Source organism: Mustela erminea, chromosome 17 (genome assembly GCF_009829155.1).
Source record: "Mustela erminea isolate mMusErm1 chromosome 17, mMusErm1.Pri, whole genome shotgun sequence".
NCBI classification, from domain to species: domain Eukaryota; kingdom Metazoa; phylum Chordata; class Mammalia; order Carnivora; family Mustelidae; genus Mustela; species Mustela erminea.
In genome coordinates, this window is record NC_045630.1 from 44,924,729 (window position 1) to 44,937,499 (window position 12,771).

Here is a 12,771-nt window from a genome sequence, read left to right on the forward strand (position 1 = left end):
TCACTTACCGCCTCACATCTGCTGAGGCCTCTAGCAGTGGTTCTTAAATTGGGAGGAGGATGACCGCCCTCCCTGAAAAGCTCCAGGAGCTTACCAAATCGACAAAAGCACAACACTGTACGTTTGCTCTGACGAGCCTCATGGCAGCCGCTGGTCTGTGGCCCTCAGGTTCTGTTCCTTGGAGGGATACTGAAGAAACCTTGGCCACAAAGAGCTTGCTAGGCCACATTTTCAAAAGGTCAAGTCCTTACAGCTAGGACCGTTCAGGTGAGTGAAACATTTCAGCTCGCGGTCCCTGCAGGGCAGGTGCAGACTGGGCCACACTGTGCGACTTTTGGGGGCACCCTGCATAGGCTCTCTGGTCCAGAGGTGTGATGTATACACCCGAATGAGGAGCTCCTGGGGCGGGTGTGTGTGTGTGTGTGTGTGTGTGTGTGTGTGTGTGTGTGATGGAAATACCCGGGCACCCTGCATAGGCTCTCTGGTCCAGAGGTGTGATGTATACACCCGAATGAGGAGCTCCTGGGGCGGGGGTGTGTGTGTGTGTGTGTGTGTGTGTGTGTGTGTGTATGAGGAGCTCCTGGGGCGGGGGTGTGTGTGTGTGTGTGTGTGTGTGTGGCGGGTGTGTGTGTGTGTGTGTGATGGAAATACCCGGGCAAGAGGAGCATTAGAGCCAAAGGTGAAGCCAGTTTCTGTGTCCGCACAACCCTTCACACGTTTTGTGACCTCTTTAAGGTACTTTGTGATGATTCCAGCCACATCACATGTTTGGTTTTCTGGGTTTTGCGCCATACTCATCTTGAGTCCTGGTCCTGTAACTTTATCATTGTTGAATGTAGTCTTTTTTTTTTTTTAATTTTATTTATTTATTTGACAGAGAGATCACAAGTAGACAGAGAGACAGGAGATAGGCAGAGGGAGAGGAGGAAACAGGCTCCCTGCTGAGCAGAGAGCCCAGTGCGGGGTTCGATCCCAGGACCCTGGGATCATGACCTGAGCCAAGGGCAGAGGCTTTAACCCACTGAGCCACCCAGGCGCCCCATTGTTGGAGGTAGTCTTGAGGCCAAAAGAAGGCGAGCTGAATGTAGCAACTGATTTAAATTGTCATCAGCAGACAAATACCTAGTTGGTGATTGTTTGCCAGAATGTGCACAAATCCATTCTCTAAAATGTAATTTAAAAATTAGCGCTATTAGGACGATTTCAGGTCATTACAGAATTCGGGATATGGGGATCATCTCACGACCTACCTTCCCAACCCGAAACTCATTTGCTTTCTTTCCTCTTCAAAATAAAGTATGGGAGTTCCTTTCAGTATGGCTGATTACTTATTTAGTGTTCCTGTGAGCCAGGTCCTGCTCGGTACCGGGACCAGCACGGTGAGTTAGGAAGCTCCCTGAAGTTGCCTGTAGTCTTTTTTTTTTTTTTTTTTAAGATTTTATTTGTTTATTTGACAGACAGAAATCACAGTAGAGAGGCAGGCAGAGAGAGAGAGAGGGAAGCAGGATCCCTGCTGAGCAAAGAACCCGATGCGGGACTCGATCCCAGGACCCTGAGCTGAAGGCAGCGGCCTAACCCACTGAGCCACCCAGGCACCCCAAGTTGCCTGTAGTCTTAACAGTGGACTTGGGGACATCTGGCGGTTTCCACATGGACCGAGGAAGCAGCAGTGAGAACTAACTGTGAGAGCCGGGCTTGTTTGTGATCGTTCCGTTGTTCTGTGCGACTGGAGCAAGGGGTGTGGCTCGAGAAGGGACGAGAAACACTGAACTGTCGGAGGGGCTAGAGGATGAAGGTGTGCTGTGCCCAGCCAGGGAGTTTGAGCCTTATCCTGAAGGCAGTGGAGAGCCATCAGAGGATTTTGAAAGCAGGTGGAGGACTTGATCTCATTTGCATTTTTGGAAGATTCTGGCCGCATGCATTGTTAGACTAGACTAGAGTGCTGGCCAGACTAGAAGCAAGGATAACAGGTTGTGGCAGCAATCTGGGCTAGAAACAATGATATTCCTGAGGCGATGGCAGTGGGCCTGGAAAAATAATAGTAGATAACATTGACTAAACACTTAGTAGGTGCTGACCTGGCATTTATTATCCCATGGGGTATGTAAGGCTTAGAGGAACTAAATAACATGTCCAAGGGAATTAAGAGTCACAGAATCAGCCACTAGCTAAAACTATTGTGTCTGAGACAAAAGCCCAAAAGAGGTGCATGGATTTGGGGCGCCTGAGTGGCTCAGTCATTCAGCTTCTGCCTTCGGCTCAGGTCACAATCCCAGGGTTTTGGGATTGAGCCCCGCATCGGGCTCCCTGCTCGGAGGGAAGCCTGCTTCTCCCTCTCCCATTCCCCTGCTTGTGTTCCCTCTCTCACTGTGTCTCTCTCTGTCAAATAAATGGATAAAATCTTAAAAAAAAAAAAAAAAGGTGCATGGATTTGAGGGAAACCCAGGCAGAAGGGACTCACTTCCTGAACGAGTCACTGGGGGTGTGAGGGAAGGGGAGGAGTCAGGGGTGGCTGAGGCAGTTGGTGGATGGCCGTGCCGTTCACTGAGGTAAAAATTATGTGTAAAAGGGTAGTTTTGTGCTGGTGGTGGTGAGGTAGGAAAAAACGAGTTGTGTTTGGGTTATGTTGACTCTGTGCATATGAGAAGATCCAAATGGAAATAGACCTGTGGAAATATTCTGTGTCTTACACTTCATAGGTCCCGCGGATTCTGTGGTGAAGATGAGGAAGGTGGTCCTCGCTCTCGTGGCTTAGGGAAACTGGCCAGTTTAAACACATAGTATTAGTGTGGTGCGTGTTCTGTTAGGATGTGCCGCTGTGGAAATGGAGAAGAGGGGCCCGATCTAATCAAGGGTTGACCGACCAGCCTCCTCGAAGAGACCAGAAGGAGTTGGGAGAGGGGCAGCGTCGAGATAAGAGCTGGTGTGCCAGGGCTTTTAGGTGAGGAGCTCAGGGCATCTGGAAGACTGGAAAGTTCAGTGTAGTTGAAAGCAGGGAGGGAGAGAGTGGAGTCTGAGGGAGGAGGCAGTTGGGATACGAGTTTGAAGAGAATGGAGAGGGTCTGAGTGGGAACTCTGGGGAACAGGAGAGAAAGGACCAGGGAAACCTGCAAGGCCATTGCCGGACACGCCCTCCCTGTCCCTGGCCCGGGGTTCCTCAGCCTCAGCCCTAATTGACACTGGGGACTGGGACATTTTCTGTTGGGGGGCGGGGAGTGTCCTGCGCATTGTGACATCCTTGGCCTCTACTCAAGATGACAGAAATACCTGCATGCAGCCCCTGCCGAATGTCACTTGGGAGGGACTCCCCTCTGGTTGAGACCCTATAGGCCCAGCCGCCAAGTGTTTCGGGGCGTAACTCACACCGCGTGCAGATGCTGTTACCACGCATTCATGTCCCCAGCCGGGGCTCTCGATTCTACCTGGTTCTCCTGTTGTTCCCCTAATAGTTGAAATGATGCTTCTAACCTAGAGGCCAGGAAGAAGGAAGTGAAGACAGGTTCTTTAGCTTCTCTAAGGCGCAAATCTGTCCTGGGCTGATAGAGGTTAAATCAGCACCCTCGAAACGTTCGATAAAGCTTTTCTATCATTGTTATTTGTGGGAGGGGCTGGCGGGAAACGGGAAGCCTGAACGAAACGGGAAGAATGGTATGGTAAGGCGGGACTGAGAGCAGGAAGGACAGGCTGCTGTGTTCTGATGTGGATGGATGCTCTACTAGAGACTTCGAAGCCTGGGGGAGATTGAATTGTCAAAACGTGCCACTTCTCTCTGCCACCCTTTGGAGAGGATTACGCTCCCTGCCTCAGTGACAACAGGCTTGTCAATGAAATGTGAGTGGGAATGAAGTGCACTACTTTTTTATTTTTATTTTTTAAGATTTTAAAAATTTATTTGACAGACAGAGATCACAGAGAGAGAGAGAGAGAGAGAGAGAGAGGAGGAAGCAGGCTCCCTGCTGAGCAGAGAGCCCGATGTGGGGCTCGATCCCAGGACTTTGGGATCATGACCTGAGCCGAAGGCAGAGGCTTATTTAACCCACTGAGCCACCAAGGTGCCCCTATTTTTTTTTTTTTTTTTTTTTTGAGAGGGGAGACGGGGCAGAGGGAGGAGAGAGAAGGAGCCCAACGTGGGGCACGATCTCACAACCCTGAGATCATGACTTGAGCTGAAATAAGAGACGCTTAAGCGACTGAGCCACCCTGTTGCTCTGACTGTACTACTTTTGAGGTTTAGGGACCATTGTGGGGTTCAGGGGGTGCTCCTTCCCTCTAGCGGGGGGCCATCGCACCCCAGAATGGAGGCCGCTCCTTCAATCTGGCTCCAGGATTGACAAGCACAGGGAGCAGAGCTGCGGCTGTCCTGCCATGGGCAGAGAAGCAAACATTTTATAGGAGTCTGCTGAGATTTGGGGGTGTGTGACTGCACTGACTTAGTTTAAGCTGACGGTGAAGGCGGAGCCATCCCAGGTGAGGGTAAGTCCCGCATGGCACAGAGTGGGTGGTTCAGGTGTCGAGGACGGGGAATTTCTTCATGTTGAGGTGCTCAGTGTGGGAGGTTCCTGTGAGGCTGGGGTGTTGAAGGGGGCATTCATATGACATTGACCCCACCCAGGATCATGGCAGGATTGTAGGAACCCAAAGTCTACAGTGAATGAACGAAATATCTGGAAGGTAAGCAGATGACACAAAAAGGAGGGGCCTGAGTCTCAAAAGAGCTGAGGGATAATGGTCTGCGGACAGTGCGGGGAACGCCCATCTCCTGTACTGAAGATACAAGGGGTAGGGGAAAATGACCACAGGATTTCTTAGCAAAAGATTTTATTTTTGTTTATATGACAGAGCAAGCACACAAGCAGGGGGAGGGGCAGAGGAAGAGGGAGAAGCAGATTCCCTGCTGAGCAGGGAGCCCGTTGTGGGACTCGATCCCAGGACCCCAGGATCATGACCTGAGCTGAAGGCAGATGCTTAACCGACTGAGCCACCCAGGCACCCCTGACCACAAGATTCTTTGGGGGGAAATCCAGGTGTCTTAAGGCAAAGAGACAGGAAATTGAAGAGTTTGTGGGTGCCAGCAGGGGGATATCTACCATCTATCCCAGAATAGTAGTTCATAACTTGTTTGGGATCAAAAGGTGTCTGCTCTGGACCCCCTCCGCAGACAAAGGATATATATGTAAAATTTTATATGCAAACCCAAGGATGTTTTAGACCCCTTAAAACTTCCTCCGGACCCTAGGTTAAGAACCGTGTTCTAGAACAGTAGCTCTCAGACCTCAGCAAGCACAGACCCACCTGGAAGCCTTCGCCCACAGACTGCTGGGCCACAGGTTCCTTCGGTAGGCCCACACTTCTGTCAGGTGCCCAAGGGATGCTAGTGTTGCTGGTTCGGGAAGCACGTTCTGAGAATTATTGCTATAGTCTAAAACTGTGATTGAGATTTTGGGGAGGGCGAGGCAGAGTGGGGAATTGTGAGGGATGGGTTTTTGTTCTCCTGGAATTCTGGATCTCAAGCACGTACTCGAACGTTTCTGCCACCCACGCAAAGACTCTCGGGTAGGGAAAAGAAGGGAGAAAGAAGCGAGAACTCATTTCAGGTTTAGGGCCAGGTGTGCAAAAAAATCTCCTTTTAGCTTAACATGTCTTTGGGGATCATTTTTTTTAACACGCCGCCAAGCGGAAGTGGCAACAAGCAGGGCCTGACGAACACATGTGGTGTGGGGAACCCCATCTTGCCTCCCCGCATTCTGGGACTCTTTCCCCTTCATCGTTAACCTTTAGAAGAGTCACTAGTGGAAATACAACCACACATTTGAGTCGAGTTAAAGAAGTGTGAAACTTCTAATGCCCTGAATTGGGAAATTTTAACTAAAAAACTCCAGCTTTCGGGTGCCTGGGTGGCTCAGTGGGTTAAAGCCTCTGCCTTTGGCTCAGGTCATGATTCCAGGATTCTGGGATCGAGCCCCACATCGGGCTCTCTGCTCAGCAGGGAGCCTGCTTCCTCCTCTTTCTCTCTGCCTGCCTCTCTGCCTACTTGTGATCTCTGTCTGTCAAATAAACAAATAAAAGTTCTTAAAAAACCCCCCAAAACTCCAGCTTTATACGGCTCAAAACTGGGTCAAGTTGCTACCTAAATAAGGGACACATTTTGGAAATGTGTTCCTTACTGAAGATGCTTTCTTCTTTCTCTCTCTCTCTCTCTCTCTCTCTCTCAGAGAGAGAGAGAGAAAGGGAGACACTTGGAAGCATCAGGAGTTCTGGAATCCGCGGCCCTGAATCAGAGCTGCCCATTGGCTACTACTGGCTGGGTGACCTCAGGCAGTCACTTAATGTCTCTAAGCCTCAGCTCACAGATCTGGAAAACAGCGTGATGGACACATGGGCTACCGCATGTGAGGTGCACAGCCCCTGACACCCCCTCTTCCTCTTGCTTGCGTGGGAGCTGGGGCCGCAGCTTCCTAATCCCATGCGCCCAATCGCACCTCTAGCCTCTCACCTGCAGCTGTAACCTATATCTTCCACCAGAGGGCGCCAGTAACCTGTAAATCTGAGAGGACGGGCCCTCTGCCCTTAAAACCGTGGATTCATCCTGAGGATAACCCCCTCAGGTTCAAGTCTTTATTTAAATATTCTTCTTCCTGGTGCTTGAAGGAATCATTTGTAAGATTCCTCTAAAATCCAGGAGGGAAATCTGCGTAAGAAGTTTAACGTAAATGGAGCTCTTACTCCGCATCAGCTGTCAAGAGAATGATATTTCCGTTTTTTTTTTTTTTTTTAATCTTGTCCATTTCCACCATCCGTGCTTTGTCTCTACAGACTATCTGTAACCTAGTTACAGATGGTTCTTTCAGTAACAAGCTACTGGAGTTCCTTGCTGCCTGGTTTATTCCAATGAACCGAACTGCTGTTTTTCCCTTTGATGGGCAGCCTCCCCTCGGATCCCCTCATCATGGCCAGGCCTCCTTCCAGCAGTGGGGGGTGGGGGTGGGATCTATTTCTGAGCCTCTGCCTTACCGCTGAGCCTCAGCTCTTTCCCTGGATCCCTTTGGGGTGCGAGTCTGGTGATCGGCAGGTACCCATCCCTGTGTACCTGTGGCTGTGTGCTGCGGAAAAAAAGCTCTTTCTCCATCAGAGGAAGGGTACAGCTAGGAAGAGCTGAGCCACCAGTCACTGGAGCCTTCCTCAAAACGTCACGGATTTGTGGGGAGCAGTGATATCCGGTGTACTCTTTACCTGTCAACTTCGTTCTTTAATTTGGTGAGGGAGACAATACAGCCTCGGGTCAGCGTCCCACTGTGGACCTGGGAATGCTGGCCCAGACTAGAAAAGCCTGAAGGAAAATCAAAAGGGTATTCATGCACCATTTTCAGCATACAGAACTATAAACTATTTGGGGTGGGTGGAGAGGACTCCCGAGAAGCTAGCACGACCCTCCCTCCTTGTTGGGAGAGGAGAGACAGCAGGACCAGGGTCACCTGGTCTTAATGGAAGATTCACAGTTCTCGCAGGGCTAGCCCTTAGCTCTGTGGGCAGACACGCTAGTTCCTGCCTCACTGTCCCCTTTTCTCAATCAGTTGTCATCGCTGACATTTACTGCATGTGTCGCACGTGTCAGGTGTGTGTCTGGTCTTATGTCATGGAATCTCCACAACAATCCTGTGTGACAAGTGTCCCGTGGATGACGTAGACTGTCCCCGTTTTACAGAAGCTTAGAGAAGCCGAGTGAGAGATGGGAAAAAATTAGCCAGTGTTCCATTTTAATCAGTGTTTGAAGCATTCCGCAAAGACAGATTTTGTGTTCTTTCCTTTTATGGGCTATCCTTGCCCAGCGGGGTCTTTAGCATCTCTGGCCCCCAAGCACTAAGCGCCTCGGTCATTAAGGTACTAATTATACTTTCCAGAAACCCCAGAAGATACGGGAGAGGTGGTCCTGCCGCTGGTTGGAACCTCCGCTTAAAGGCGTGGCTGCAGGAAAAGGAGGATTAGACAAAATTGCTCTGCTGCTCTGGTTATTATTTTTTTTTTAAAGATTATTTATTTATTTGACAGAGAGAAATCACAAGTAGGCAGAGAGAGAGAGAGGAGGAAGCAGGCTCCCTGCCGAGCAGAGAGCCCGATGCGGGACTCGATCCCAGGACCCTGAGATCATGACCTGAGCCGAAGGCAGCGGCTTAACCACTGAGCCACCCAGGCGCCCTGCTCTGGTTATTTTTATATTAATGAAGGTCACTAGGAGAAGAGAACAGGGCAAGACGAAGGAAATCCCTGGAGGTGAGCGTAATTCTGTAAGGGAAGAGGCTGGATCATAAAAGAAGGGGATGAGTCCTAGACCAAGGACATCTTCATTTACCATCACTGCGGACACCTGGAGAGTGCTCAGTCTGGCCTCACAAACTCCCACCTGTAGGGACCGGTTAGGTGGGGTCCTTGTGGCCAGCCTTCTTGATATTTCCAGAGAATCCACCACACCGGATTGCTGTAGGAAATTTCCCTAGCATCAATATTGGATTTAAAAAGTACTTTTAACATGAATGAGGCCAAGAGGAAAAAAAAAAATTCCTACAGGTGCATTGGGGTTAGTCCGCGACCTGTGGGCGAGGTCACCTCTGAGAGGCCGTTCCCATCTAAAGTGCCACGGTGTACACCCACCGCGCTGGGGGATGGAAGAGACGCAGCTGTCCACGGCTACCAGGAGCCCCCCCCCCCCCCTCCAATTCTAGCTGCAGACAGCAGGCCAGGCTGGACGGAGGACTGGCGGAGTCCCTGGGGCACAGGCGAGCTACAGTGGGGGAGTCCAGTGCAATCTTTGCTCCCTCTGGATCTGCGATTCTGGGATTCGTGGGTGGTTTCCTTGAAGGCGGAGCTGGGAACAGGAAAACTCTAGAGCCTGACCAATGCCTATAGGCAGGTCCTGACCAGCTCAGGCCCTGGCGGTGGTTTCTTTCTTTTTTTTTTTTTAAAGATTTTTATTTATTTATTTAACAGGTAGAGATCGCAAGTAGGCAGAGAGAGAGGAGGAAGCAGGCTCCCTGCTGAGCAGAGACCCCCCCCAATGCGGGGCTTGATTCCAGGACCCTGGAATCATGACCTGAGCCAAAGGCAGAGGCTTTAACCCACTGAGCCACCCAGGTGCCCCCTGGCGGTGGTTTCTTAGCTGGGTCCTGTGGTTCCCCTGACGTGTAGGAGCAGGGTTGAGGGGATGGGGTAGGGAGAGAAGTTGCTGGAGTCCCTGCTCCCTAGAGACCCTTTGTCTTGGTCCCCAGTACCTGTCCTTTACAAATTCCAGCTGCTCTTAGTCCCTCTCTCCCAGTGGGCCCCTGACACCAACTGCAGAGCTAAATAACCAATTTTCCAAGCCAGCTGTTCTGCTCCACTGAGTTTAAGTTTAAACACACTCTTCTTGAAAAGCCACCGGGAGCTGTCGCCTTCCCTCTGCTCCGTTTCTTTCCCGGGAATCCAGCAGGAAGGAGGTACTCAGGATCGCAGTCCCTGACATCCAGAATGTGGGTGCCCAGAGCTCCTCCGTCGCACCCACCCCCCCTTCCCCTTTAGGGTCACGATGCGCCATCCATCTCGTTGGAATGAAACACCGAACACCAGCGCCGCCCGTGCTCTCCCTGCTCTCTGGGGAGGGGTCTTGCTGTCGGACCCCGGGCAGCACTGTGCCTTCTGCCTTTGCAGCGGTGGGATAGTCGGACGTGGGGGAGGCCTCAGGGCACGGAGAAGTTGAAAAGCGAGGCTGCAAATGTGAATATCGAACATGCTAGGAAGCGACTGTTCCAGTTCTCCAGAGCTCTTCAGTCTCGAGTCTGAAACTGCTCTCCTTCTGGGCGTTGTTCATGTGCCTATATCTGGGGACTGGGGCAGGCTCTCCGGAAGGGAGATGGACCCAGGTCCTGTTCCTTGTCTGTCTGGCCCACATGCCAGCATAGACAAGGGTTTTTTTGTTTTTTGTTTTTTAAAGATTTTATTTATTTACTTGACAAACAGAGATCATAAGTAAGCAGAGAGGCAGGCAGCGGGGGGTGGGGGAGAAGCAGGCCCCCTGCTGAGCAGAGAGTCCGATGTGGGGCTCGATCCCAGGACCCTGGGATCATGACCTGAGCCGAAGGCAGAGGCCTAACCCACTGAGCCACCCAGGCGCCCCTAGACCAGGTTTTAATGGGCCTCAGAACTGTGCTTGGACAGGGAGGGTGGTGTAGGTAAAGGCTGTTGACAAGCCACAGATTATACAGAAAGAATTTGAAGCCTGCTCCAGGGAGGGTGATTTTCCGGCTCCACTGTCTCAGCCTCCCTCTGGCTTCCCGAGAAGTCAGTCCATAAGTCTCAGTTCCTTCTCCCTTCTCGCTTCAGCGTTGCATCTGGAAGCCCTGTCCAGGCTGGCTGCCCGGCCTCCACCAGGACCAGCAGAGCTCTGACTGGCCAGGGGACGTGGGCGCTGGTGCACACACGACTTACCCTTCCGCCACTTTACCTGGAACAAGATTTCAGAAGTGTGAACAGGATGGGTGTTTCTAGACTTTTGGCTATCACAGATGAGTGAAATAAAAAATAAAAAAACACAGAACAACAAAACCTATATCTACGTTTATATAAGATGGGGACTGAACATAGGGCTGCTAAGAGAGAGAAAGGAAGAAGCAGGCTCCCTGCTGAGCAGAGAGCCCGATGCGGGGCTCGATCCCAGGATCCTGGGATCATGACCTGAGCTGAAGGCAGAGGCTTTAACCCACTGAGCCACCCAGGCGCCCCAACAAGTATGTTTTAAAAACAACTAGTGGGGATGCCTCGGTGGCTCAGTTGGTTAGGCAGCTGCCTTCAGCTCGGGTCATGATCCCAGAATCCTGGGGTCGAGTCCTGCATTGCTCCTTGCTCCTCTGGGAGCCCGCTTCTCTCTCTCCCTCTGCCTGATGCTCCCCTGCTTGTGCTCTCTCTCTTTCTGTCAAATAAATAAATAAAATCTTAAAAAAAAACAAAACACAAAACTAGTGGGGATGCCTAGGTGGCTCTGTTAGTTGAGTGTCTGCCTCTGCCTCAGGTCGTGATCTTAGGGTGCTGGGATGGAGTCCCGCATCGGGCTCCTTGCTCAGCGGGGAACCTGCTTCTCCCTCTGCTTATAGCTTCCCCTGCTTGTGCTCTCTCTCTGTCGAATAAATAAATTATTTAAAAAAATCTTATTTATTTATTTAGCAGAGAGAGAGAGATCACAAGTGGGCAGAGAGGCAGGCAGAGAGAGAGGGGGAGGCAGGCTCCCTGCTGAGCAGAGAGCCCAATGCAGGGCTCCATCCCAGGACCCTGAGACCATGACCTGAGCCTACGGCAAAGGCTTAACTCACTGAGCCACCCAGGTGCCCCAAATAAACAAAATCTTAAAAAAAAAAAACCCCAAACCACTAGTGGTAATACTACATATGACCACCATGTTTTCAGAAAGGAAGGGACGTTTGAATGCCATAAATATATGAAGGATATAATCTCCAAAAAAGGACAGTCTTTTGAAGGACATCCTAGAATTTCGTGGGGAGAGTTAACCTCATTCTTATCTTTCTGACATCATCCCGGATGTGACGTCATCGTCTGGACTTCCTCCGCCTTCACAAGGGACTGGCCCTGGATAGAATTCCCCTTCCTGCGTCCTGGGCCCATCTCCGTCTTTTCGGCTTTGTCTTGAGAGGAAGAAAATCGTCATGTTAGGGAAAGTTGGGAGAGACTTTGAAACGGGCGGCAAAGATTATTATGGGCTGTCCTGTCCCGTCTCCCTCTGAATTATCTTTGTCTTCCTTCATCGTTGAGCAAAACTGGAGAAAACTGAGAAGAGTGCAAATGATTTTGCCCACGGAGATACAAACCGTATCCGCGGATATGCAACTGATGATTGCCCGAGGACAGGGAGCTGCGCGCCTCTGTTCAGTGAATTAAGTGCAGCCTTCCTGATGGCTTGTGTATGCATCTGTCTGGCTTCTCTGAGCACTTGTGACATCTTACTAGGTCCCTCATTAATTGCCCAGCGGGATGAAATCATTGACACGTGTTACTTTCACATTTGCCCGAGGGGCTTGATTGGACCTTTAAAACACTTGTGGGTTGCCACTAAGCTCTACAGTTGCAAGGGTACGAGGAGGTCATGGCTAAGCCTACACCTTGCCTTCCCGGGCTGGGACAATCCGTGCTTCCTCCCGGCTTCCGAGCCCCAGGGCACCTGCATTTTCAAAAAACAAAATAAACAAAATTTTTTGCTTCAACTATTCACATTACAGGGCGCCTGGAGGGCTCAGCTGGCTGGGCGTCTGCCGCGGGCTCAGTGCATGATCCTGGACCCCTGGGATCCAGTCCCATGTTGGCTCCTTGCTCAGGAGGGAGTCTGCTTCTCCTTCTCCCTCTGCCCCTCCCCACGGCTCGTGTTCACAAGCACGCCCTCTTTCTCTCTCAAATAGATCAATAAAATTTTAAAAAATAAACTTTTCAAATAAATAAATAAAATTTTTAAAAAAAATAAACTTTTCACATGACAGTATTAGTAACCTTGACTTCCAAGGATTTTCACATGTCCAAAGAGGACCTGGGTGGGGGAGAAAATCATGCTTTACCCAAAGGAATGGCTGCAATGGCAAAGAAATGTCAAGAAAATAATCCTTTACCGAGAGGGATGAGTACACAGGTGCTGTGGGTAATCAGGGCCAGGTGGCTTTAAAATCACCTGCCCTGTGGGGGTTGGGCTGGTGAGGACAGTTTGATTTTCCTCCCCTCATCCTGTTTTCCGTGTTAGAAGCACCA